The sequence below is a fragment of the Cannabis sativa genome, chromosome 5, assembly GCF_029168945.1.
Source record: "Cannabis sativa cultivar Pink pepper isolate KNU-18-1 chromosome 5, ASM2916894v1, whole genome shotgun sequence".
In the NCBI taxonomy this organism is placed as follows: Eukaryota; Viridiplantae; Streptophyta; class Magnoliopsida; order Rosales; family Cannabaceae; genus Cannabis; species Cannabis sativa.
In genome coordinates, this window is record NC_083605.1 from 52196063 (window position 1) to 52212376 (window position 16314).

General features: G+C 38.1%; 1 non-coding gene across 1 annotated transcript; it reads right to left on the reverse strand.

Moving 5' to 3' along the window:
* Positions 1 to 11878: 11878 nt before the first annotated feature.
* Positions 11879 to 11985, reverse strand: LOC133038649 (small nucleolar RNA R71). The gene has a single exon (XR_009688149.1). It is a non-coding gene; the product is annotated as a small nucleolar RNA R71 (small nucleolar RNA).
* Positions 11986 to 16314: the final 4329 nt, after the last annotated feature.

The window sequence follows — 16314 nt, forward strand, 5'->3', positions numbered from 1 at the left end:
CTATACCGACCATAAAAGTCTCAAGTATTTCTTTACTCAGAAAGATTTGAACATGAGACAAAGGCGTTGGTTGGAATTAGTGAAGGATTACGATTGTGAGATCCTCTATCATCCCGGAAAAGCCAATGTAGTGGCCGATGCCCCGAGCGTAAAGTGGTCCGGGCAAGTAGCTAGTATGGTTCGATCTCACCTCGGCCCAGCGAGGATATGGTTAGATCCGACATTGAGTTTGTGGTAGGTCGGCTTCACAACTTAACGCCGCAATCCGATACGGTTAGAAAGAATAAAAGTCGCTCGGATGACGTATCCGAAGTTAGTGAAAATCCGAGATGAGGTGTTGGGCGGTCAAGCCAAGGACTTTTCGGTCGATAGAGGGATACTTTTGTATAAAGCCGTGGTTTGTGTTCCAAACAAAGGTGGAACTTAGGAATGAGATCTTTGAGGAGGCTCATTCTACCCGTATTCTTCGCATCCCGGCACCACTAAGATGTACCAAGATTTGAAACCGTACTTCTGGTGGAGCGGTATGAAGAAGAATTTGGTAGAATTCGTATCGAGATGCCTCACTTGTCGCTGGATTAAGGCCGAACATCGAGACCAAGCAGGTTGTTCGGCCTCTAACCCTACCGGAATGGAAATGGGAGGATATTACGATGGATTTTGTGGTCGGGTTACCCAGGACCACGGGTTTATTTGATTCCATCTCGGGTAGTGGTGGATCGATTTACGAAATGTTCGCTCTTTTTAAATAGGTTAGAACAACATTTACAAGGGATCGATTGGCGAGTTATATGTCAGAGAGATAGTGAGACTTCACGGGGTACCGAAGTCTATAGTTTCGGACAGGGATCCGAAGTTTACCTCCAAGTTTTGGCAAAGTTTGCAACGGGCAATGGGTACAAAGCTAAAATTCAGTACAACATTCCATCCTCAGACAAATGGTCAGTCCGAAAGGACAATTTAGATATTGGAGGACATGTTGAGAGCCTGTGTTATGGACTTTGAAGGCTCATGGAATAAGTATCTACCGTTGATAGAATTTTCTTACAACAACAGTTATCAGAGTACAATAGGGATGGCTCCCTATGAACTGTTGTACGGTAGGAAATGTAGATCCCCTATCCACTGGGATGAGACAGGGTTGAGGAAATACCTAGGTCCTGAGTCAGTACAGCGGACCAATGAGGCGATAGAGAAGATAAAAGCTAGAATGCTTGCCTCACAGAGCAGACAGAAGAGCTACGCAGATCCGAAACGCAGAGATGTTGAGTTCCAAGTAGGGGAACATGTGTTTTTACGGGTATCTCCGATGAAGGGGATTAAACGTTTCGGGAAAAGAGGCAAGTTCTGCCCTAAATTTACAGGACCTTTCGAGATTCTCGAGAAGATAGGTCAAGTGGCATATCGGTTAGCATTGCCTCCAGCCTTATCAGCAGTTCACAACGTATTCCATGTCTCGATGTTGAGAAAATACGTTTCAGACCCCTCTGATATACTCAGTTATGAGAGCCTTCAGCTACAGCCAGACATAACTTATGAGGAACAGCCAGTGCAGATCCTGGATAGAAAGGATAAAGTCCTTCGGAATAAGACCATAGCATTGGTCAAGGTTCTCTGGAGAAACAGTAAGGTGGAAGAAGCCACCTGGGAGCTAGAGTCAGATATGAGAGCTCAATATCCGTAGTTATTCGGAGTTAGATTTCGGGGACGAAATCCTTTTAAGGGGGGGATAGTTGTAAAACCCGCTTAGTTAATTTGGAAATTATCAGTTAATTATGATTAATTATGAAATTATTTATAGCTATTTAAATAATTTATTATACTGTTATTTATGGAATTCAGAAATGCATGGTTATGTTATTCAGTAGCTTTCATATTTTGCATTTCGGTGTCTCGTATTTTGGAACTCGGCGTTTGGCTCAGTAGAAATCACAACTTAGCATGTTATTAGTTTGGGACGGGTTTTTAGACATTGGGAATGTCGGGAATGGCCGGGAATTTAGAATTTCCCAAAAATACCCCTTTAGTATGATTTATGTGATTTTATGGTGGAGGGGCAAATTGGTCTTTTTGCCCCATTAGTGTTTTGTCTTTAGTGACTTTATTAATTGGAGATTAATTATTTATTTTAATGTTACTTGGCTGAAATAATGTGATAAATGCTTTATAAACTCCTTTTTCTCTTAAATTCCACACTTAGTCAAAATTAGAAAGAAAATTTCAAAACTCACACACTCAAAGCTCTCTCTCTTTTTCGGCCAAAGCTTGGGCTGCTAGGGCTGGGATTTTTCTGCTCAAAGCTTGTAATTTTCAACTCATCTTTGTGTAATCTTAGTCAAGGTTTGATCACTTATAACTTTCCTTTGTGTTTTCTTGAATTTTAAGTAAAATTGATGAAATGCATGCATGATTTTGATATTTGGTTGCTGCTGTGATTTTGTGGTTAATTTCTGTGGTGTAAGCATGTTAAATTGAAGTGAATTAAGCTGTTAGAAAGGCATGTAGGTTTCCTTGTTTCAAGTTTGAATTTTCTAGCTCAAAAATGTAAATTTTGAAGAAATTGTTGGAAATCTGTTGCTGTATTGTTCTTAATGTTTTTGTTTGTTTTCAGAGATTATATTATGCTAGTTTAAGAGGTTTTAAGCTAGTTTGATTGCTTGTTAGGTGGATTTGCTCAAGTTTGAGTTTAGAACTCAAAGCTTGAGCTCCAATGGTGATTTGTGAATCTGTGATTTCTGGGTTAGTTTGAGGCCTTAGAAATGTTCTAGGGAAGGTATAGAACAGGTCTGGAAAGTTTGAATCAATTTGGGGTTGAATTGGTCAAGTTATAAAAATTTGATGTTGTCTTTGCTCGCGAGGAACCGGAATTTCGGTTGTGCATCCGACTTCGGATGGGTCCCTTGAATTTCCCAGCCGGAATTCCGGTTGGGCAAGCCCACGGTTGGGGAATTTTCAGAACCCGTGTTTTTCCTCGTTTTTATGTTTTAAGGGGTATTGCCATGCTTTTTATCGATAGGGAAACTTTTAGTTCCTAGTTTAAGTCCCCGGGAAGTGATTTAGCGTGTCACTTATAGCGTTGTGATTTTTATGGTTTAGGAGCCGATCCGCCGCTCGCCCCGCCGAGTCGTTGACGCACACTCCGGAATCCGGGTAAGATTAGTATAACAAGATGCATATGTAGATTACATGTTTAGCGTGCATGTAGGAAGCCTATTAGATTACATTAGTTGTATGTTGGCTTCGAACCATCCAACCCCGTCACGCTCGATACGGCCGGAGTATGACCAAGCATGAGTATGACCGGTTTGACCGATCAGTCGACACTTGGTTGGTGGTTCCGTGCTATTGACGTATCCATCGGTACAGACAGCTTCGAGTATGACCAGCGGAGTATGTATGGGATTCGGCCGATCGAGGAGGATATAGTAACACGTCGGTACAGCTCGAGTATGACCAAGAGTCGAGTATGACCGGCTCGACCGATCAAAGTTGTTACGTGTCAATAGTACCGTCCCTATGAACGTTCGAACTCGAGTACCATGTTGGACATGGCAAGAAGGCTCGCACCATGTTGGACATGGCAGTAGCGGGACTCAGTATCGTGTTGGACACGGTAGTTAGAATTATGTATGAGTATTATTATGCTTTTCTTACTGAGTCTGTCGACTCACAGTTCTACGTTATGTGTAGGTAAAGGCAAGGCTAAAGCTGATGGACCGTGACCGAGCTTGAGAAGATTGTACATGTCGGGGCGGTTAGGCCTGGAGCGTACGATCATCGGGACAGCGAGGCTGAATTTTTGTAACTGGTCGTTAGACGACTTTTATTTCATGTAACAGTAAAGCAGTTAAATCTTTTTGTAAATGATTTTATAATCGGGATCCCGAGTCTTTTGTAATATTGTTTTATAAGTTTAATTAAAAAGCAAAATTTTAATTAATCACGTTTTTCTATAAACCTCGTTGATTAGCAACGAGCTGCACAGTACGTTTAAAAATCACGTAATACGCCTATGGTAGTTAGGGTGTTACATCACCACCCAGATTTTTTCCGATTTTCAAAAATTCATAACTAATTCAAATTAAATCGAAATCGAGTTCTGTAAAAAAGTAAATTGCTTAGAATTTTCCAAACTATCCAATAAAAATAATTCCAGATACAGACAATCAATTATTTTTTCCAGAATTCACAAACATCAATCAAACATCAATATGACACAACATGAAACCATCCAAATCACAAGCAAATCGTTTTAAGTCCAAATTTCTTGCAAGCAAATCAATTACCATGGCTCTGATACCAGTTGTTGGTATTATATTTATCCAGGATGTTAGATCTATTTGCAAGTATGTTGATTTAACAACCTAATATTGAACTTCTAAAACGATGAACTAAACACATAAAAGTTAAGAATAACTTACAGTGATTGCAGCGGAATTAATGTCTCCTTCCACTCAGATCTCTAACCCTTGATTCCTGTCTGTAGCAGAGTATAATCAAGATCTGAGCCCGAAAGTTCTTCAGTTGGATGTGATCCTTCACAGTCTTCCAAACTATGATGAGATACTGAATGATGTGAGTGGGCACTTCTCTCTCACTAGGGATTTCGAAATCTCTCTCTTGTTTTTCTCTCTTGATTTCGTGTGATACACTTTGCAGAGCAAAGTTTCTCAAGCAAACTCATCCATTCAAAGAGAGGAGAGGGGCTGCTATATATAGGAAAAGGGAAGATCACAACTTTCCAAATAAACAGTTTCCTCTTTTACTGTGTAATTGAATAACTGCCTTATTTAGTGTGATTCACCACTTTCCTATTTAGGCTAGGCTTTGATTAGCAATTAAATGACAAATTAAATTGAAAAATAATAATTGGGAAAATACAATGATGTGGCCGGCCATGGTGTGAATGGGCCTCACATTGATTTTGCAGTTTCCTCAATTTTATTTCTATTTCTCCAAAAATGCCATTTTTCCAATTCTAATCATTTAAATGCCAAAATCAATTATTTAATAACTAAAATAGATTATTAAATAATATTGCCATTTAAAATTAATTATTAATTCAGACATGCAAAGTATCATAATTAATAATTAAACCTAGAAACCCTCTTATTTACAATTTCATCCCTAAACTGTGAGAATTCACAAATTAGACATAGTCTAACTTTTAGAATTATAATTGATTAATCATAAATCAATTATAGAGTCCTACAAACAGTATAATCTCAACTAGAATGGGGACCATGGATCTATATTCTGAGCTTCCAATAAGTGGAACCGATTTACCAAGTAAATCCCTAACTTATTAATTCCTCGTTGAATCCACTCTTAGAACTTGGAATTGCACTCTCAGACTTATATAGAGCATATCATATGTTTCACGATATCAATATGCTATCTCATTTAACCATTGTTATAATCTTAATGTGATTTAGAGATCCTCTATATAGATGACTTACATCGAGACGGGACCAATTTACCGTTTACACCCCTCAATGTATTTTGCCCATTTGAACACTTAGTTACCTGTAAATGATGTTTTAGTGATCTAATATATAGTCACTGAAACAAGAGCTCATCCATTTACTTCTATTTAACTAAGCTCAAAAGGAATCATCACTTTACTTCTATACACCAGTAGAAGCTATAGATTTCCATATTTATGTTTAGCACTCCCTATTCAGTTATGCTATCATGTTCCCAAAATATATGTATTATCCTGACTCAAAACAGGCTTTAACTAATAAATCAAAGAACAAGAATAGCACTCCTGAGATTGAGCCTAAGCATATCAGGATTTAGATTCTCTTAATCTAAGATCAACTTCTGACATTGACTTGGAAAGATACAACGGTAAGTTTACAATATCTTTAACCAAGTTCAATATCGGTCCAGTCCAATGCATACTCCATGCATTCGAAACCAGTATACCTTGCCAATGTTCTGGAAAGAACATAACACTTACTCCAAGTGTAAGTATACTTCATCGCTGATTATCACATCAGTGTAAATCCAAAACACTGATGAACAGGGACCAAATCTTTTGAATCATATAATCACAATCACATTCCACTGTATTGACGATACTGTAATTGTGAATAACTATATGTTCTGGATTTAACTGATTTTGTGCATATATCAAGTATATGTATTAAACCATAAACATGTAACATACATGTAAACATACTTCACTTCTAAATTGATAACTAATCAGATTGTAACGAGTTTTATTTAGGGCATAAAACCCAACAAAGGTAATATCATAGGCATTTGTCTTTCCCGTGGAGGCCCTACCCTATCTCACATTTTCTTTGCGGATGATTTAGTTTTGGTGGGGAGAGCCTCTTTGGAAGAGGCCAAAGGATTTCGGCACTGCCTTGATAAATTTTATTATTGGTCTGAACAACAGGTTAATAAGCTCAAAACGTCAATTTTCTTCAGCAACAATACTCCAGGAGAATTGAAGAAGGGAATTAGAGATGTGTTGTGGATTGAGGCCGGAAGGTAATATAGAATACTTGGGGCTACCTCTTTTTCGTTCAAGACAAAAAGATGCAGATTTCAAATTTATTCTCAATAACCTCACCTCAAAATTGCAAGGGTGAAAAGCAAAAGTGCTATCGAAAGCAGTGAGAGCTACTTTGATCAAATCAGTGGGGCTTCCGATGCCTATGTACGCCATGCAAACTACTAAGCTCTCTAACTGTCTTGTCTCTAAAATTGATAGCATGGTCAGGGATTTCTCGTGAGATTTTGAGAAATGGAACCATGGAATCCACTGAAAGGCCTGTGATAAGCTTTGCCTCCCCAAGTTTAGGGGGCAGGCCTTGGGTTTCAGAAAACGAAAGAAATGAATCAGGCCTTCTTGGCAAAATGGGGATGGAACTTGTTAAATAACAGTCAATCTCTTTGCTATAAGATTTTGAAAGCCAAGTATCTGAAAGGGAAGGATCTTTAACTGCAAGTACAAAGACTCAAACTCCTGATTCTGGAAAAATATGGTAAAAGCAAATGATATCTTAAGAGGAGCATGTAAACTGGTAACTAATGACAGGGATACAAAAATTTGGGAAGATTCGTGGGTGGCTCATGGTAAATGTTTCTACCCTTCATCTAACGGGCGTCCTACAAATGGCTTAAACTAGGTGGCTGACCTATTAACTGTCAATGTAAAGTGGCACATTCAAAAATTGATGAGTATTTTCGATGATGACACCATTTCTCCTATTTTGAAAGGGGGTAACCCGTCTGGTCAAGGAAAGAATAAATGGATCTGGACCAAAGAGCGTAATGGGCGGTTTCGTGCAAATCATCCTATCTTAGTCAAGCTGTCAAAAGAGCCCTTCTCTGCGAGGTGGCCTCTTCACTTTGGAACAAGCTCTGGAACAGTAAAGTCTTGGAGAGACATAAGGTGCTCTGGTGGAGTATCCTCTCTAATGCTCTGCCTTTGCGAGCCATCCTCAATAAGAGATTCCAGGTGGATGATGTTAATTGCCCAATTTACGGAATGGAAGAGGAATCAATGGAGCATTTGTTCCTTAAGTGCAACTTTGTTTTCTACTTTTGGAGATCTTCTTCGTGGGGTATTTATCCAGTGTTGGACTCTGATATCCATGTGTGGGATTGGGTCAAGTTCATCCGGGGTTTAAAAAATAAGGGCATTAATGCGGATGAAGTCTTTAACTATGCTTCTATTATGGTGGATACTATTTGGGGTGTCAATGAAAAGGTGCACAATAATTTGTTGAATAATGTGAACCAATGTATTGAGTATATCCACTTTTCTTTCGCAAAGTTGCAAGGTACTCTCCTTCCCGTTGTTTACTCGATCTAGAGAGAGGATTGACGGCCTCCTCCTCAGGATTGGCTAAAACTTAACTGTGATGTTAAAGTGGGATTAGAAAGTTCCTGCATTACAGTGGTTGCTAGAAACTATTTTGGTAAGGTGGTTTGGACCAATACGACTAGATTGGATTTTGTGGATGCTTGCTGTGGCTCAAGGGGCACAAGTCCATCATCGTGGTGATCAATGCTCTCAATCATTTTTCTTCGTGTTGGGAGATTGAGAACTATTCTTCTTTTTATTTGAAACTCTCTAGATGTTTTGATGGCTGCGTTTTTACTTGTATACCAAGAATTTGTAATTTTATCGTTCATAATGTGCCTAAGTACCCACAAATAGTATGGTAGCTTGAATGTTTCTTCTATTCTGCAAAACTTATTTTCTAATGACCATAAGATCTAATATTAATCGATGAACGCTCATTTTTTTTAAAAAATGTGACAAACTTATATCATATTATAAAATTATAATATGTATCTCTAAGAAATTTCTCATGTGAAAATGGAAAAGACTTCATAGTTATAGGACTCTTTCTTACCAAATGAATGATTCCCACATCATTAAGGGTATCCAAAATGGTATTTTGCAACTCAGTTCTTCTTGTAACTTTGCATTTTTAAATAGTGTAATTACTAATTGCTAGGCTATTTACACAATGACATCTAAAGGCTGGCCTCCACATCCAAAGGCTGGCCTCCCCTTTGTAAAGCTGACAGGAACATGACCTGCTAGATCCTGGCAGGAACACGACCTGCCAGACCTTGGCAGGAACAAGACCTGTAAGATCTTGGCAGGAGCATGGTCGGCCAAACCTCATCCTACAGGTGTATGGCTGACCAGCTTCTCCCTGGCAGGACAATGACGCATAGCCTTCATCCGTGGACAACAAGCCAAGCTCCGAATTGAGCCTTGACAACCCACTAAGATGCTACAAAAATATCTACTTTCAAGGGGCAATTTGGTCATTTATATTTATTAATTTAATATGTAAATATTTATTATTTTATCTTCTAATTAGGGTTAATGCTCTCCTATATAAAGAGTCTTAATTCAACCTTAAAAAACCTAAGTCACTCTAAGTCTCATTTAGGCCATATTACTCTAAGTCTGAAACCTTAACTCTCTCTCTCTCTCTCTCTCTCTCTCTCTCTCTCTCTCTCTCTCTCTCTCTCTCTCTCTCTCTCTCTCTCTCTCTCTCTCTCTCTCTCTCTCTCTCTCTCTCTTATACACGCTCAAAGGGATTTTTACCTCTCTCTTTCACACACGCCTCCAAGGTTTCATCTCTCTCTCATTAGAGATCTACCTACTGATTCATACTTTGTAACCCTAAAGAGAGCTATATCAAATCCCACATATAGTGATCTGAATAGTATTACCCATATGTATTAATACAACTAAAAGGAGAGTAGGTCATTACCCACTAACAAAGGGGGTCGAACCTCTATAAAAATCTTTTTGTTTTTTACTTTCTAAATCTAATTGTGTAACGCGTGTCAAACATTAGTTTAATACGACCCCGATGTCAGTTGGCCACTTTTTGAGGTCAATAGTTTTAATGCCTAAATCTACCAACAACGATAATTGCACAATCCTAATTTCACTCAAAATTAGAACATGCAAATACGACATATAGCAGTAAACTCAAAGAACACAATCCAAGGGCAAGAATTTGAATCAATACATACCCGATAGTCAAAATAGAGACGTTAAGCTGATCTTCGCTTGGTTCGATTAAGGAAGTTGATCAATCCTTTCATGAAGATAAGATGCGAGGGCAATCAATAAATCAATTGCTATATCAAAATCCACATTCATAATTTATTCTAGCATAAAGCTCTCGATCACTTGGGTGGATGGTTTGGAAACTCTCGAGCCCTAATCCTCAGTAGAAGTTGAATGCAAAGATTGACGACATGTTCTAGATTGATGTAGGTTGCTTGGGTGTGAGTTCGGTTCTAATTCTCAAAGAATGCAGAGAAAGCTTGAAGTTCGAAGAAGTCAAAAATTTGAAATTAGGGGAAAAGTGGTAACTGAAAGTTGTGAAGGGTATTTATACCTAAAGTGGCAATCCACGTGAAAGAGAATGGACGATTGTTAGGTTATAATTAGCCTATGTTTCGGGTCCTTAAAGTTAGCATTATCTCGTCTATTGATGTCTTTTGGAGCAGTTTTACGCTTGATTTTCATTATTTCAGGTTCCCGGAGTGTTAAAGTTCAATTTCAGTCAAATGGCGAAAAACTGGGATAAACTGGAAAAAATTGGAAAATTCAGCTCCAGAAGCTACAGTAGTCGCGACTTCATGAGAGCCAGGTCGCGACCTTTTTTCCTGGTCGCGACCCTGGTCGCGACTTCGAGGTTTGGCAGAACCTTCGATTTTTGAGGTTTGCCTGTAGTCGCGACCAGCTTAAGGGCTAGTCGCGACTTGGTACGGACGTCGTGGTTTTGACCTAATTTTTATTTTTCTCTCAATTGGAGGCACACCACTCATCCCTATATAAGGAATACGACACTGAAGGTCAGAATCAAGCAAAAACAAACCTAATAGTGGAGGCAAGTGGAGAGGAAGCTATCTTGAAGACCCGGAGCGATACCACCTTCTAGTTTCTTTCTTTTACCCTTTTAATTCTTCTTTATGTTTGTTTTTATTTCTGAATTAATCATGGATGTTTTTAGAGTTATTATGAACTAAATTTCCCAATAAGGGAGGATGATGATTGTTGTTTAAGTTTATGCCTAGTTAATAAATAATTTCCATTCCTTCATCTTATGTGTGAATACTATCTTTATTTGTGTTTAATTCCATGTGCAAGCTTGATCACCTTTTACATGTTTAATGATCTCAATTCGAAATCTGAAAAGTGAGAATTGAGAATGCTAAAATTTGGATAGTCTAGGTTTTGATGTAAAACGAAAGTATTTACATAGCCTCAGTGACTAATAGATTATTGCTTAATGCTGATTTTGTGTTGGTTTAATTAAGAAGTTAATTAGAGAACATATTATTTAGAACCTAAAAGATCTGAAAAGAGTTAGGTTAATTTATAATCTGTCATTCACATTGAGATAAGGATAGCAATTAGGTATTAACATTGGTAGCTTAACAACAGGATTCACCTCCCTAATCTCTCATCTTGATTAATCTTCATTTATTTTCTCTTTAATTTATGAGTTATTTACTTTCAAATTGCAAACTTATTATTTTACCGAATAGAATCATAAGTATAGTTCAGTAGTACTTAATCCAATTCCCTGTGGTTCGACCTCACTTGCGTGAGATACTACTTGATTGCGTACACTTGCGTAATAAACATAAAATTCGTAACAAGTTTTTGGCACCGTTGCCGAGGAATTGTTTAAAGATTAATATTACACAAATTATACTAACTTCTACTTTGGTATATTTTCTCTTGCTGATTTTTCTAACCTTTTTCTTGCAATATTTTCGTGATCCATTTCAAGAATCATAAGTGTATGCGCCGTCAAGGACAAGCTGTCATATTACCAATTGATCCTGAAATCGAGAAAATTTGTAGGAGAACCGAAAGAACAAGAGGCAAGAAGGAGTTTCAGCAACTGCTGAAACTTCAGAAATCATGGCTGCTAATGCTGCGAACAATGGAGGCAATAACAGTAATAATGGTGGCGCCGTAGAAGATCAAGCTAATGGCCGCAGCTTGAGAGATTACATTCTCCCTACTCTGACGGGAGTGCAGTCATGTATCAGGCCACCGGCAGTGAATGCAAATAACTTTGAGATCAAACTTGCCATACTTCAAATGGTGCAGTCTTCAGTTCAGTTTGGTGGCCTCCCTTTTGAAGATCCTAACCTGCATATCTCTAACTTCATGGAACTTTGTGAAACTTTTAAAGTTAATGGAGTTAGTGATGATGCCATTCGACTGAGACTGTTCCCATTCTCTCTCAGAGAACGAGCCAAGAGTTGGCTAAACTCCTTGCCACCAAACTCTATTGCCACCTGGAATGATCTGGCAACGAAATTCTTGTCAAAGTTCTTTCCTCCAGCCAAGTCTACAAAGCTGAGAGGAGAAATCAATAACTTTTGCCAACAAGATAATGAATCTCTCCATGAGGCTTGGGAGAGGTTTAAAGATCTGATCAGAAAGTGCCCTCATCATGGTATAGAGAAGTGGATGCTGGTCCACAACTTCTACAATGGGTTGGTAGGAAACACTAGAACTCTAATAGATGCAGTAGCTGGTGGAGCCTTTATGAGAAAAAGTGCTAATGAGGCGTATGATCTATTGGAGGAGATGGCTCTAAATAATCAGCAGTGGCCAACTGAAAGAAGTCAATCAAAGAGGGTAGCTAGTGTGTTAGAGGTGGATGCCATCACAAAGTTGACAGCTCAGGTTGAGGCATTGACAAAGCTAATTGCAGGGCAAGCTAAACAAGCCCAAGTTGTGTGTGAGTTATGTGAAGGAAGTCATCACTTTTCAGAGTGTCAAGCAGAAGTGGATGATTTGCCAATGGATGAAGCCAAAGCCATTGGAAACTATTCACATAATAACAACAACAATTATGGGTTTAACCAGGGTAATAAGCGAAGAAACAGTGGGTTCTATCAGCAACGAAATCAGAACCAGAATCAGAATCAACAGTTTAATCAGCAACAAACCTCTGGTGGAAATTCTAGTTTGCAAACAGATTTATTGCTTCAATTCATGACTGAAACTAGATCTTCAATCAAAGACCTGCAGACACAGATGGGCCAACTAGCAACTCAAGTAGCAACCCGTCCTCAAGGGAATTTGCCTAGCACAACTGAAGTAAACCCCAAAGAAAACTGCAAAGCAATTACCCTGAGAAGCGGTAAAAATTATGATGGTCCTGAACTGCCACAATCAGCTGATGGAGAAAAGGAGAATGAAGCTCAACCAAAGCCAACCCCAACACCAACATCAGAGAAGGCTACTGACAGCCCAACACAACCACAACAGTCTCCACCCATTAGCATTGATCACCATGTGAAAATACCCTATCCTCAGAGGCTCAGAAAGTCAAGTCTAGACAAGCATTTCACCAAATTCCTAGAGGTCTTCAAAAGACTACACATCAACATTCCTTTTGCTGAAGCCTTGGAACAAATGCCCCGTTATGTGAAGTTCATGAAGGAGATATTGTCTAAGAAGAGAAAATTGGAGGACTATGAAACAGTGGCATTAACTGAGGAGTGTAGCGCCATTTTGCAAAAGAAATTACCACCCCAGCTTAAAGATCCGGGTAGTTTCAATATTCCATGCTCTATAGGGGGTTCGGTGGAAACTAAAGCTCTATGTGATCTAGGAGCAAGCATTAATCTAATGCCATTGTCTGTCTTCAAAAGGTTAGGATTGGGAAAAGCAAAGCCCACAACAGTGACTTTACAACTAGCAGATCGTTCTTTGACTCATCCTCGTGGGATAATTGAAGATGTACTGGTGAAGGTTGGTAAGTTTATCTTCCCTGCTGATTTCCTAATTCTTGATATGGAGGAAGATTCAACTATTCCCATTATTTTGGGAAGACCATTATTAGCCACCGGCCGAGCAGTAATAGAAGTTCAAAAGGGAGAGCTAAAGTTGAGAGTGCAAGATGAAGAGGTCAATTTTAATGTTTTTGCCCCAACTGACATTCCTACCTGTTGCAAGATTGAGATGGTGAAGGGTTCTTTTGTTAAAGCTGATAAGAAGAAAGCAAAGCCTAAAGAGCGACTTCGAACGATTCAGCGTCGTTGGAAAAGATTGATGTGTGGTAGTTCTGAAGGTGAGCTTACTCTTGTGCAAAAATCTGAAATCAACACTATTGGTGGTCAATTTTCTTCATTTAGTACGACGGCTCTTTTGGATGAAAAGGGTCCACCCAACCCTTTCTGAGAGGGTCTCAAGTAAGTTTCTTCTCTCTGCACATTATTGTACACATTGGGGACAATGTCATATTTAGTTTGGGGGGAGAGACTTAAAAAAAAAAAATTAATTTCTGCACTTATTTTAATTTCTGCACTTTAATTTCTGCATTTTAATTTTTTGTTTTAGTTAAGGAATGGCAATAAGCTTGATGATAGTTGTATACTGCTGATTAGTGCGATGTGTTCTGAAATTGTAAAATAACTGTGTGCTTGATTCTGTTAACTCTTTGGATTAGTTTGGATGCTTAGAAACCTGTGTTTAATTGTAATTACTCAATCTGTGAAAATTGTTATAACTGTTTTACTATGGTTTGTGGTAAGATTAACAGGATAGCTTAGAACTTGCATGTTTATTCTTTTGAGGCGAAATCCTTGATAGTGTTCAATTGGAATATGACTTAGGCATTTGTTGGATAGTTTGAGCCTTTCAAGCCTACCATAATAATGTGTATCCCTAGTGAACCTTTTGAGCCTAAACCTGTTTTGTTTTTCACCCGTTGAATTGAAAAATTTTGCAACCACACTATTAATTTTTTCTTCACCATGTTATCCATGATATCATAAGCTACATAATTAGTTTGGGGGAGAGGAAACACTTAGTGAGAGGGAGAAAAACCTGTAAGATTGAGAAGAGGAAAAATTGTACCTCAATGTCACTGATGAAAGAAAAAAAAAAGAACAATAAAAAGTGAAAAAAAATATGTTTGAAAAAAAAAAAAGAGACTCAGTGATGTTGGGAAAATAATAGAGATATCTTCTATCAATCTTGGTAAATGTGGGGAACATTATGGGATTTCTAAAGAAAAAAACAACAAAGTGAAAAGCTTGTGGGTTCTATTTGTGTGCTTATGATATGTTGAGCCAAAAAGATTATCTTTTGCCTATCCCTGAATATCTGAGCCATTATACTTAAGCCTTTAAAAGACCTAATGATTCCAAAGAATACTGTCAACATTAGTGGAGAAAGGTAAGCATGCAAGCTTATGAGTTATCGGATTGTGGAATTAAAGGAAAGAGTAAAACTTTTATAACAATGTTTCACATTTGAGTAAATTGTTGCAGTTGTACATAGTGTTATTAATGGAGCATCCGAGTTAATTGTTAGAGTTAGTAGGATCAAAATTCTAGTTTATGCAAGTAGAAAACAGAGCATGAGTAAGCAACATAGTAATTATCTGATAGCGTAGTTAATTTTTTTCTTATCTTACTCGGGGGCGAGTAAGAATCTAGTTTGGGGGATTTTGTTAGGTTATAATTAGCCTATGTTTCGGGTCCTTAAAGTTAGCATTATCTCGTCTATTGATGTCTTTTGGAGCAGTTTTACGCTTGATTTTCATTATTTCAGGTTCCCGGAGTGTTAAAGTTCAATTTCAGTCAAATGGCGAAAAACTGGGATAAATTGGAAAAAATTGGAAAATTCAGCTCCAGAAGCTACAGTAGTCGTGACTTCATGAGAGCCAGGTCGCGACCTTTTTTCCTGGTTGCGACTTCGAGGTTTGGCAGAACCTTCGATTTTTGAGGTTTGCCTGTAGTCGCGACCAGCTTAAGGGCTGGTCGCGACTTGGTACGAACGTCGTGGTTTTGACCTAATTTTGATTTTTCTCTCAATTGGAGGCACACCACTCATCCCTATATGAGGAATACGACACTGAAGGTCAGAATCAAGCAAAAACAAACCTAATAGTGGAGGCAAGTGGAGAGGAAGCTATCTTGAAGACCCGGAGCGATACCACCTTCTAGTTTCTTTCTTTTACCCTTTTAATTCTTCTTTATGTTTCTTTTTATTTCTGAATTAATCATGGATGTTTTTAGAGTTATTATGAACTAAATTTCCCAATAAGGGAGGATGATGATTGTTGTTTAAGTTTATGCCTAGTTAATAAATAATTGCCATTCCTTCATCTTATGTGTGAATACTATCTTTATTTGTGTTTAATTCCATGTGCAAGCTTGATCACCTCTTACATGTTTAATGATGTCAATTCGAAATATGAAAAGTGAGAATTGAGAATGCTAAAATTTGGATAGTCTAGGTTTTGATGTAAAACGAAAGTATTTACATAGCCTTAGTGACTAATAGATTATTGCTTAATGCTGATTTTGTGTTGATTTAATTAAGAAGTTAATTAGAGAACATATTATTTAGAACCTAAAAGATCTGAAAAGAGTTAGGTTAATTTATAATCTGTCATTCACATTGAGATAAGGATAGCAATTAGGTATTAACATTGGTAGCTTAACAACAGGATTCACCTCCCTAATCTCTCATCTTGATTAATCTTCGTTTATTTTCTCTTTAATTTATAAGTAATTTACTTTCAAATTGCAAACTTATTATTTTACCGAATAGAATCATAAGTATAGTTCAGTAGTACTTAATCCAATTCCCTGTGGTTCGACCTCACTTGCGTGAGATACTACTTGATTGCGTACACTTGCGTAATAAACATAAAATTCGTAACAACGATCCACGATAAAGTCTCCGGAAACGCAAAGTCCATCTAACGGTTGGGGATTCCAACAGTCTAAGTGTGTCACCACAATTAATGCTCCCTGAAATCGAGA